This window comes from Dipodomys merriami, unplaced genomic scaffold (assembly GCF_024711535.1).
Source record: "Dipodomys merriami isolate MVZ:Mamm:240054 unplaced genomic scaffold, mDipMer1.0.p SCAF_219, whole genome shotgun sequence".
In the NCBI taxonomy this organism is placed as follows: domain Eukaryota; kingdom Metazoa; phylum Chordata; class Mammalia; order Rodentia; family Heteromyidae; genus Dipodomys; species Dipodomys merriami.
The window spans coordinates 148,565-159,728 of NW_027203593.1; the positions used below are offsets into that span (position 1 = coordinate 148,565).

Genomic DNA, 11,164 nt, shown 5'->3' on the forward strand with positions numbered 1-11,164 from the left:
AAATCTAAAATGAAAAAAGACTTAAAATTGTCATTGACAAAAAATGCAAATGTGAGCAATCGACCAAACAATATAATTTTTTCCCACTATACACATTATTTTAGGGAAATAAGATCAATAGTATTGTTAGGAACAATAAGGTTTCCTTGCTACAAATAGGCACCCAAGGATATAAGCCTATATAAAGATTGCATCATTAACTACTTAAATTTAGAGGATACTACATGCTTCAGCAGCACGTATACCAAAATTACAACAATACAGAGATTAACATGACACTTGCACAAGGATAATATGAAAATTTGTGAAGTATTCCATATTTTTCATTCTTCAGTTGCAGAAATGAAAAACAGTTATTAAAAAGTTGATTACAAAATTACAAGTGTAACAATATTTGCAAGTGTTAGAATTAAACATTAGTTTGACATCAGTGTATTAAATCTTCACCTTAGAAAGGCCTCTACATAGAATAACCTTTACAAAACTTTTGAAATTAGTTAACATTGTCATTTTATCCAAAAAAATATACTACTATAAGAACCTAGAAAAAGGGGCTGGGGAGGTGGCTCAGTGGTAGAGCGCTTGCCTTGCATGCTTGAGGCCCTGGGTTCGATTCCTCAGCACCACATAAGCAAAAAGAAAAAAGTCGGAAGTGGTGCTATGGCTCAAGTGGTAGAGCGCTAGCCTTGAGCTGAAGAGCTGAGTGACAGCGTCCAGGCCCAGAGTTCAGGCCCACGACTGGACCAAAAAAAAAAAAAAAAAAAGAACCTAAAAAAAAATAATCTTAAATTTTCTATATGGAATACAATCTGAAAGGACACATTTATTAATGAATATATATATATTATAAAACAATGTTGAATGCAAAGTATATCTAGGAAACAATGAAATAGAATATGGATATTATGCAAACACAGAATATAGAATATTTTAAAATATACTTTTTTCAGACAAGAAGCAGAAATATCTTTAGTTTCTGTACTACTCATTTCAACAGATAAGATAAAATTATTTCTGATTAAAAAAATCACAAACTCTGCAGAAATCATTGTAGATGTACACAAACAACTCAAATACATTTGACATCAAAGTCAGGCAATTCACTTGGAAAAATTCCACGGAATTTTTACAGTAAGATATTGCTGTTATTTGAATTCTGAAAATATTTTATATGGACACAAAGAGTGCACTGGCATTTTGATGTTTAAGAAACGTAACTGATATCTTAGCTATGCTAAATAATGCTGCAATAAACATAGTTGTTTTGGTAGCTTTTGTATGGTCTTGTTTGATGCCCTTAAGTAGATGAATGGATTAAGAAAATAGAATTCTATGGAATGGAATTTTATTCCTCCCTCAGAAAGAATGTCATTGCCCCACTTGTTACAAAATGGAAAGACTTGGAAAAAATTATATTGAAGTAAGCCAGGCCCAAAGAAACATACATCCCATGGTTTCCCTTATTTGTAACTAGTATATGTCTCAGACAAGCAGAAATGGTCAGATAAGTTGATGTTAGGTGAAATGAACACCAAGATAAGGATTCAAATGTTTTTTTCTTTCTTGTGATTGTTTCTAACATATTTATAAGATGATTTCTTTGTTGCTTTGTATGTCCCTCCCCCACCGTATAACCCCTGCTTTCATTGTATTTGATGTTGGTATGATTTGTGGAGGGGAAGGGAAAAAACAAATTGTTTAAATAGGGACACAGGTTGACCCATTGCAACAATGAGATGTACAAGACGTCATGTAGAAAAACAAACTTTTCGACTTTGGCCGGGAAGGAGGAGTAATGAGGGGGGAGGGGAGTGGGGGGAGATGAGAAGGTATGGGAAGGGGAAATAAAGGAGGAGGCAACAATGCTTGATAAGAAATGTATTCATTACCTTGCCCATGTAATTTTAACCCCTCTGTATGGTGTTTTCACAATAAAATAATAAAACTCAAAAAAAAAAAGAAAAGAAAAAGAAAAAAAAGAGAAAAGAAAAGAAACTTAACCAAACCATTACAACTAAATAGAACAATTTGTACAGCCTTCCACAACTTCAAAGAGGTAGTGATACATACTTATCCTTTTGGTAATATCAAAGGCAGTTTCTTCGAAGTTGTTCTTCAGACCTGGTTTGATATAATGGTTCAACAGAAGGAGATCCAGTGTATCTTTGCTATCTATATTCCCAGCAGCAAGATGCAAGGGAGTCAAGAGGCATTTAGTTTGGGCATTGGTAACTGCATCATGATGAAGTAAGAAAGACGCCACACTGGTATTATTTCACGAGTAAGCACTGTCAGGGGTGTCCAGCCATTAACCATTTTTGCATGAATATCTGCTGCTTGAGCCACCAACTCATGGACAATATCTAAGTGTCCACTGTATGCTTCCCAATGAAGAGGGGTATATTCATTGTCATCCCTAGTATTCACATGAGTGGCCTTTATGGAAAGTAGTCACCACACTCTAGTAAGCCGATTATTTTCAGCAGCCCAAAGAAGAAATTTGCTTGGGTCCTACTCCATTTTTTTTCTTGCAATTGATACGATTCCTCACTTTTTCATTTTGTTCCTCATCTTCATCAGAATTGCCTAACTAGAGACTTTCAGTGCCAGTGAGAATATTTCCCCAATAGTTTATAATGGTTGAACTTGTGAGAAAAATACAGTGAATTTTCTGCATCTGTTTATTTTCATGATGATTTATTTTCTCTTTTTCCATTTTTATTATTCCAAGTCATTCTAACTGGAAAGTAGGTAATTGATGGAGAGCAGAGGAAAGATGTTCGTCTGTATTCAAAGGTACAGACTGAAAATGAAGATCAGTGTTGTTTTTATGTGCAGCTTCTTCTAGGAATGAAAAAATAGAAAGTGGCTCAGTGGTGGAGTGCTTGCCTTGCATGTATGAGCAACGGCAGGTCATGTCCACTTTGCAGCCTTGTCATTCAGACCCACTGTGCAAAGAAAAAGACATAATACCCCAGCCCTCTGAAGCTCACCACTTTTTGTGGTATCCTACTTTTTTTTCCTCCTGCAAACCCTCAGGGCCTAGGATCCCAGGATCGGCTATGGGTCCAGAGACTGCACCACAGCCTAGGGTGATGAAAGCTGAGTCAGAGTTGCCACAACCTGAGTTCAAGACGTGTGGTTGGCAAAAGAAAGAATAAATAAAAAATTCATTAATTATTTAACTAAATTAAAAAGAAATAAAGCTCTCTGGTTTGGAATTTCTGCCAGTTTTCTTCCTTAGCCTGGGATTTGAACTCAGGGTCTTGGTAAATCTGTAGCAATGTGAGGGAAGGTGCAGAGTTGCCACTATTTGAGTTCAAACCCTTTGCCAAGCCAAAAATAAAAAAAAAAGTCACTGAGCTCGGCAGGGGGACTAGTTGTGGAGATGGGAGGGAAGGGATGGTAGGGAAAAAACAAAAGAGGAGGCAACAATGCTAAATAGGAAATGAACTCATTACCTTGCTCATGTAACTGTGATCCCTCTGTACAACATTTTTGCAATAAAAATGTACAAAAATGAAACAATGTAGTGCTCAGAGAAGCACTTTGGGGATAAGGTAAGGATGTCAAAAGCTGTACAAAATTCTACACTGCTTTTTTTAAATGTTCTGTATAGAACTGAATGAACATAACTGCTTTCATTTAAAAAATTAAGCCAATGTCTTGGAACTGGGGCCAGTATTTCTGTAATTGCTTTGATTTGATCTCACCTTCCAGGTAACTCTTTTGCACCATGGGTGAAGGTGAATCTTACTGTCTTTGAGGAAAACAAATTCAGGCTAGAGTTCTGAGGGCCCAAATGAACACCCTGCAATGGAAAAAATATTTCTATACATGTGTAATATATGATATATACTTACATATGTATGTTTATTACATATTATTATTTTTATTATTGATTTTGTATTTTATTTTTTATTTTATTCCTTTATTTATTGTTTATTGTATTTAGTATTATTATACACATAATATGTAGTACATGTTTTACATCTATTATAAAATGATTCACAATAATTTAGGACATTGACTCATTTTCATTTATACTTTATTAAGTGTTGAAACATGATACATAATTAAATGGAAGCATTTGTCACAGTCTTCACATGTTTAGAGTCTCTCCCACAGATGAGCTTTGTCTTCTTTATTTTTGGACACCTTCCTATAGGGATTTCTTTAGATGATTTATGATCAGAGGCCTTTTCTTGAGGATAGGCAAGTTGAGGGATAAAATTGTAAGGGTGGGGCAAGAAATGTGACTTAGTGGTAAGGAGCTCGCTCAGCATGCATGAATGCCATGGTTTGAATCCTCGGTGCCACATACACAGAAAAACTCAGAAGCTGTGGAGTGGTTCAAGTGGTAGAGCTCTATTCTTGAGAAAAAGAAGGTCAGAGAGAGTGCCCAGGCCCTAAGATCAAGCCCCAGGACTTTCAAAAATAATAGGTTAGATGCTAGTGGCTCACACCTGGAAAACTAGCTTCTCAGGAGACTGAGCGCTGAAGACCACAATTCAAAGAAAGGCTAAGCAAGGAAAGCTTGTTAGACTCATCTTCAATGAATCACCAAAAGACACTGTGGCTCAAGTGGTACTGTTTGCTTTGAACTGAAGGGCTCAGGGACAGTGCCCAGGCTTGAGTTCAAGACACACAACTGGAAAAAAGTGAGGGTTAATTAAAGTACTTTTCCTATTTGCTAATTAAGAGAACATTCTCTGGAAAATGAACGCTGATGTATACCAGAATTGGAGTCAGAGATCAAGGTTTAAGTTTAGTAGATCCATATGCCCAGTCTCCGAGACTCTAGCATTATAACCTTGTGTCCTACAGGGTTCTAAAAGGTCCAATGTTGAAAGGGTTAATATGCTTCCCAAGCCCTTTGTGACTTGTACTTACAATGTCATTACAGTTCTGAACCTAGCAGAGAATTAGTAGCTAACGCCCGTCACCCTAGCTTAGGTCTCAAGATCACGGTGAAGCCAGCCAGAGTAGGAAAGTATATGACACTCTGACTTCCACTTCTGAAAGGTCAGATATTCAAGAGCTTCCTGGGTTTCCCTTGGTGATGAGAGGTTACTTGCACTCTAATTGTTCTTAGAGTTCTCAAGCTATAGAAGCAGTAAAGAAACATTATTGACCCATCCTGGGTTCAAATGAAGTTCTCAGGATCCAAGCCCTAGCCCTGTTAGCAGGAAGAACTCCATTGTAACACTGTATTTGAAGGACAGAAAATAGTTGCAAAATCCAGGCTAGGTGAAGAGACCAAGGCCTGCAGGATTAGGAAGCAGAATGTACACACTCAACAGGGAAGTGAGCTGCAAAACCATTCATTCCAGACACAACCAGCAATGGGGGTGGGTGGGGCGGGGAGAACTTCAAACATTTGTTAGAGTTACACCAGGGTCAGGCTTTTCTCAGCCTCTTCACACAAGGATTGATTAACCTTCCTCCCTCAGGTGAAGGGAGCCTCAAGCTATCTTTAGGTTACCAATAGAGAGCCAGTTTAGTGTGTGAGTGTGTGGGGGGGGGGGAGGAACAGAGTTGAAAACCCTGATCTCCGGTTGTAAGGAGTGGGTTTTTCACTCTTCATCTGTCAGATTTGAAGGCCCTTCTTCTACCTCGGTGAGTCCATTCTCCTTCCCTTATTCTGCACATCATTATTGCTAATCCCCAGTCCAAGGAGAGGCAGGGCCATTTCTCTTCTCTCTCCAAGCACTTTATTTAGAACCTGGGTCTTCCCTCTTGGCTCTGGGGCCCTCAGCTGCCTGAAAAGTGGGAGAGAGACAGTCTTCCTGCTCTGTGGTTATGTGAATGCGATGCTGGTATCCTGGCACATTGCAGAAGGCCTCATGACTGCTAATTGTTCCCTTTTTCCCTCTTGATATCCACGACCAGATTCATCTATCATCTTTGTATCTATCTATCTATCTATCTATCTATCTATCTATCTATCTATCTATCTATCTATCTATCTATCTATCTATCTATCTATCTATCTATCTATCTATCTATCTATCTATCTATCTATCTATCTATCTATCCATCTATCTATCTATCTACCCACCCACCTACCTACCTACCTATTTATCTCTTTGGCAGTTCTTGGTTGAACTCAAGGCCTGGGCACTGTCTCTAGCACTCTACTACTTGAGCCACGGCACCAATTCTGGCTTTTTCTGTGTATGTGCTACTGAGGAGTTGAACCCAGGGCTTCTTGCATGCTAGGCAATCACTCTCTCTCTAATTCACATTCCCAGCACCCTCATATTTTCTTAATGGTAGTTTTTACATAAGTAGGCTGCCATTTTTAGTCCCCAAGTTAATTTTTCTGAATACTGGTTACTTCTAAGAAACCTGATTTTGTCTTCCCCTGCTCGATTTGTGATTGTTCCTGTGTTGGCCTCATAATAAAATGTAAATAAACCCTGCTGAGAGCCTAAGTGTGTATCATATAAGGACACAGGCCTGGAACCCTGGAAGAGAAAAGTGATGGGCCTGAAATGAAGATTATGTTGCAGTATGTGAAACAGGCATCTCTGAAAAATAAATCAGTAAATAAAAGCAGAAGCATTGCATATGGTCTGTTTGTAATCAGGGAGGTAATACACACATAAGTAGGTAAGGCACTGATACATAACTTGGCCTTCTCTCTTTGAATTTTTTTTTGTGGTCATCCCAGGGCTTAAACTCAGGACCCTATGCAATTCTGAGTTGTGTTACTCAAGGCTGAGGCTCTACCACCACCACAGCTCCACTTCCAGCCATCTGGTCGATAAAAATTGGACATAATTGCCTCCCAGGCTGTACTGCCTGCTCTGGCCAGTATCTCCTGCTTGGCTTTTTCTCTCAAAGCTGGAGCTCTACTCTCTGGGCCACTGCTTCACTTCTGGTTTTCTGGTGGTTTATTGGAGAAAAGAGGCTCACAGACCTCCTGCTCAGGCTGACTTTCGACGGCTATCTCCTGAGGAGGATTCAAGCAACTTTCCTCAGGATTCGCCGAGGAACCGCTCCACACAAACCTTTAGTCTAAATCTCGAGAGGTATTAGAGAAAAACAGAAACTAGAATATGCTTCTAGTGTGTTCTAGATACTTAAGGTTGGAAACACTCATAATTATTAGTTCATTTTACAGGCAAAAGGAGCACTGCAGACTGCATGAGGATCATTCCAGCTTTCGATCCACTCATCCTGAGACAGTAAATTTCCTGCAGCTCAATGCTAAGTGACCGAACTGGCATGTCCTGTGGACATTTGCTCCCAAATCCTGGAACACTCATTTCTCACTTTTGGCTGCAAACCTGTGACAAGAGGAGAAGATGAGGAGAGAAAATCATTCTCAGAGAAAGCAGCTATAAAGAACATTGGGTAGTTTACTTATAAATTCAAACCAATGGAATGACCCTGTTAAGAAGTCAGCTTGTCCAGAGTAAAAAATGAAGAAGGAAAGAGAGGGAAGTGACAGTGGCTGCTGACTGTAATCTCAGCTCTGAGCAGGCTGAGATGTAGAGAACCTTAGTTTGAATCCAGCCAGTATTGGAAAGTCCATGACACTGTTATTTCTAAGTCATTTAAGGATACAGGTTGACCCGTTGCAACAATGAGAAGTACAAGTTGTCATGTCGAAAATGAACTTTACAAGTTTGGTGCATGGGTGGGGGGGAGAATTGGGAGGAGGGAGGCTGGGAAGGGATGTGAAGGGTAAACAAAGGAGGAGGCTGCAATGCTTGATAAGAAATGTACTCATTATCTTGCCCATGTAATTGTAACCCCTCTGTACAGTATGGTCACAAAAAATAAAAATTAAAATAAAAGAAAAAAGAGATCACAGAAAAGCCCAGATGTGGGGCTGGACTGAAGGTTAATGCAATACCATTGAGCAAAAGCAGCTCAGGGACAATGCTTAGGCTCATAATCCAACCCCAGGACCTGCCTCCGCAAAAAGGGCCTATACCTCCATGTCTTTGCATATGTATGGATGTATTACTTTAGGTGTAGCTCCAGAGTAGTTATAATGAACAGCACCAAACTAGGAAATTTGTTTTTAATACAATGATTTCATAGCATAGAGAGTGCTTTCAAAACAGTGCATGTTCAGGGACTCCCCTCACTGTTCCCAGTGTTGCCTGAGGGTTTCTCCCCACCCCATGCTGTGGGAAGAATTCTCACTCATTGTCTGAACAGGCAAACAAAAGGCCTCACTCCTGTACAGCTGTGTAACAAACAACTCCATCTGGGCCAATTAGTGAGGATGAGTGTGGGTAGGCTCTGAAGGCCAGGAGAAAAAGGCCTCTTTGTACCCCAAGCTATCTCTCTCACCAGTTCTCTGTTTTGATAGGATGCCTTCATTTGTGTAACCTCCCTTGGCAGGCCAAGTTCCCTGCACTTATCCTGCCTTTGTGAAACTATATTCCGGTGTTCAGATACAGTGCCCAATATAACTCAGGAGTCCTTCTGCCAGAAAACTAGGACATTGAACCTAATGAAATGTTTATTTGCAGTCGATGATGGGCCTATGATGCCTCTCCTAGGTTTCTGGAACCTTGGGAAATCCAAGCACATATCGTATATCACAAAGCTTCCTGTCATCTAGGGCTGGTGAAGCTCAACATGTTTTGAAACATTTGACCTCTCCTAGTTGGGCCCTGGGTGGCTAGGTTTTGGGGTTGAACACAGGGCCTGGGTGCTGAACATGATCTCAGTGCAGAAGCCCAGTGCTCTACCATTTGGTGTCACAGCTTCACTTCTGGTGTGTGTGTGTGTGTGTGTGTGTGTGTGTGTGTGTGTGTGTGTGTGTGTGTGTGTGTGTGTGTGTGTGTGTGTGTGTATGTGTTTGTGTGTGTGTGTGTGTGTGTGTGTGAGTGTGTGTGTGTGTCCCTGTGTTTGCATGCATACACCAGTCCTGGAGCTTGAACTCAGCACTGTACCTTGTTTTTCTTGAACAAGAATAGCTCTCTCCCACTTGAACCACAGAGCTACTTCAGGCTTTTTATAGTGAAGTGGTCCTGAGAAATCAAGCCCAGGGTTTCATACATGCAAAGCACTCTACCCCTAAGGCACATTCCCAGCCCTCTACTTCAGGTTTGTTAGTTTCTGCTTTTTTGTTGTTGTTGGTTGTAGATGATGTATCGGCCTGCGTGCTGTCCCTGAGCTCTTCAGCTCAAGTCCGGTGCTCTACCACTTGAGCCACAGAGCCGTTTCAGGTTTTCTGGTGGTCCATTGGAGCTAAGTGTCTCAAGGACTTTCCTGCCCAGGCTAGCTTTGAACCATGATCCTCAGATCTCATCCTCCTCAGTAGCTAAGATGACAGGCATGACCAAAACTACCAATCTTCCACTTCAGGTTTCTTAGTGGTCAATTGGACATAATAGTCTCAGAGGACCTTTTGTGTCTGGGATAGTTTGGAACCCAGATCCTCAGATCTCAGCTTCCTGAGAAGGGAGCTATCGACCCCTAGGTCATGGCACTCTGTAGCAAGGGGGTCCGTGGTTCCACATGGTGGAGTGGTAGCTATGCACCCAAGAGGTAAGGGTCAGAGCCTAGGCACTGAGTTCAAGGTTCATGACTGAGCCAAAACAGAACAAAACCATTGTCTGCTGTAGACAACTCACTAGTCTTCAGTTATACATAATTTTTTCCCTGCCATGGAGACATATCTGATCTCAAAATTCTTGTCTACATAATCATCTCAGTGTGTAGCTCTTACAAGGACCCAATGAAAGATTGCATTTTGAGAAGGACACAGCACATGGCACTCTTCGCATGACTCAGCACACAGCATCCTGTGAAAGACTCAGAACACAGCACCCAATGCAGGACTCAGCACACTGCACCCTGTGAAAGACTCTGCACATAGCTCCCTGTGCAAGACTCATCACAGAACACCCTTTGAAGGACTCAGCACATAGCTCTATTCCACAAGCTGTCATTAGAATTAGGGAAATTTTAGAAATATACTGTGACATCATGAACATTGTGACATCACATGGCTAGATGTAATGACTGTTGTGTCACATTTTCACATCACAAATCTGTTCTGACTTCATCACATTTGTGCCAACAAATGCCTTTGGAATCCTCACAATCCCATTCTAAACTTATATACTCATTGTGAGTTAATGACAATTGAGGTCTGGAATGCCATTGTCACATCAGCAATCTACTGCAACATCACAAAGGTATTTTGAACTCATCACTATTATGACATCACCAACTAATTGTCACATAATACTCTTATGACATAATTTGACATCATATTGCAATTGTGATATTACTGTACCATCATGCTTTCACAAATCTATTATGCCCTCATCACATCTTAGAAAATTCATGGCCTTTGGGATATCAAGCTATTTCTATGAACGTGTATCATTGTGAACTTGTAGCAATTGAAATTTGAAATAAGATGTGATATTACAAATAACCTATTTTTATATCATTAACATTTTGAAAACTGAAACCTGTTAGGAATGTTAGCACTTTTGACAAAAAAACATGGCCTCTGTGTTATCACAGTTCATTTGTGTATGTCATCATGATTTCATTCTCATATCCTCACTATAAACTAATGGCAATTAAGATCTGACATGCCATTTTGACATTACAAACACTTTGTGACATCATCATCAATGTGACATCAGACTGTCGTTATGACACGATCAGCTCATGGTGACATCACCAAGCTACAGTGACACCATAGCATTATGACATCACATTGCCATTTTGCTGTAATAGACACACTGTGAATGTATATTCTGTGATTTGATAATATTTAAAATGTGGCATATCAGTTGATATCAGAAACACATTGTGACCTCATAACCATTGTAGCATTATAAACCCTGTGTGATATCATAACCAGTGTGACGTCACATTGTTATTATGACATCTTTAGCTTATTGTGACATCACAAAATGACAATGACATTATGGCATTTGCCATTATGTCATTGTGACATCATAGTTACATTATGAATGCCTAATCTGTGATTTCATTGTATTTGAAATTTGGCATATGGTTGATATCAGAAACTCATTGTGATGTCATAACCATTGTCACATTAAAATCCCTTTGTGACATCAATTTGGCAATGTGCCATCACAATGGCTATGTGATGCTACTATGGCACCGTCATATCACAATGGTCATGAACTCACAATGGGTTTCTGAT

General features: G+C 39.9%; 1 pseudogene; it reads left to right on the plus strand.

Moving 5' to 3' along the window:
• The first annotated feature begins 224 nt into the window (after positions 1–224).
• LOC138834547 (U6 spliceosomal RNA) lies at positions 225–324 on the plus strand (annotated as a pseudogene).
• Positions 325–11,164: the final 10,840 nt, after the last annotated feature.